The sequence below is a fragment of the Caretta caretta genome, chromosome 14 (genome assembly GCF_965140235.1).
Source record: "Caretta caretta isolate rCarCar2 chromosome 14, rCarCar1.hap1, whole genome shotgun sequence".
Classification (NCBI taxonomy): domain Eukaryota; kingdom Metazoa; phylum Chordata; order Testudines; family Cheloniidae; genus Caretta; species Caretta caretta.
In genome coordinates this window covers 29,167,894-29,169,324 of record NC_134219.1, presented here as the reverse complement: position 1 = coordinate 29,169,324, position 1,431 = coordinate 29,167,894, and the positions used below count along the sequence as shown (strand labels likewise).

At 47.7% G+C, this 1,431-nt stretch overlaps 1 pseudogene; it reads right to left on the bottom strand.

Annotated features, from left to right (window-relative positions):
• Positions 1-214: 214 nt before the first annotated feature.
• LOC142069200 (uncharacterized) lies at positions 215-1,431 on the bottom strand (annotated as a pseudogene).

Sequence of the window (1,431 nt, the reverse complement as noted above, 5' to 3'; positions counted from 1 at the left end):
GGTCCCTCTCCCATTGGCTGGGCCCATCCAGCAAGAACCCAACTTCCAAATATTCCCTACCCCTCCCCAGCACCCACCATCATGCCTCATGGATCACCAATCTCTCAATGACCCAGCGCCCATCCTCAGCAACCCATAGATTCCACAATCTCCAGATGAGTGGGATGAATGGAACAGAACCACAAGAAAAAACAAAACAAAATATCGTGTTGGTCTATCCTGTGTGTGCTCTTTGATGCCTAACAAGGTGTGAGCGCACACGGAAGCTTTTCCCACACTCCAGGCATTTACAGAGTTTCTCCGCCGTGTGGATCCTCTGGTGCGCTTTAAGGAGTAAGTTCGCCTGGAAGTTTTTCTCACACTCAGTACACTTAAATGGTCTCATGACAGTGTGGATTCTCAGGTGTCTAATGGGGCCTGAGGTCACAATGAATCGTTCCCCACAATCGGGGCACTTATAGGGTCTGTCTTCTGAGTGGATTCTCCAATTTAATAAGGGCTGAGCAATCATTGTACCTTTTGCCACATTCAGGGCACTTAAATGGTCCCTCTTCTGTATGGATTCTTTGGTGTTTCATAAGGGCTGAGCTGTGACTAACACTTTTCCCACACTCAGGGCAGTTATAGGGTCTCTCTCCAGTGTGGGTTCTCTGCTGGGTAATAAGGATTGATTTCTGATTTAAGCTGTTTCCACACTCAAGGGATTTAAAGGGTCTCTATGCTGTCTGGCTTGTCTGATGTTCCATGAGGGCGGAGCTCAGACGGAAGCTTTTCCCATGGTCGGGGCATTTATAAGGTTTATTGACCGTGTGTGTTCTCTCATGCGTAAGAAGGTAGGAGCTCACTCGGAATGTTTTCCCACAATTGAGGCACTCATAGGGTTTCCCAGCTGTATGGATTTTCCAGTGGGTAAGAAGAGTTGAGCTCAAATGGAAGCTTTTCCCACAGTCAGGGCATTTATAGGGCTTCTCTCCAGTGTGGATCATCTGATGTACAATAAGTGCTGAATTCACAGCGAAGCTTTGTCTAGACTGAGGGCAGCTACAGGGTTTCTCTGCCATGTGTATTTTCTTATTGAGGGACGTGATTGTTCCCCTCTATTTGACATTGGTGAGGCCTCATCTGGAGTACTGTGTCCAGTTTTGGGCCCCACGCTACAAGAAGGATGTGGAAAAATTGGAAAACGTCCAGCGGAGGGCAACAAAAATGATTAGGGGACTGGAACACATGACTTATGAGGAGAGGCTGAGGGAACTGGGATTGTTTAGTCTGCGGAAGAGAAGAATGAGGGGGGATTTGATAGCTGCTTTCAACTCCCTGAAAGGGGGTTCCAAAGAGGATGGATCTAGACTGTTCTCAGTGGTACCAGATGACAGAAGAAGGAGCAATGGTCTCAAGTTGCAGTGGGGGAGGTTTAGGTTGGATATTAGG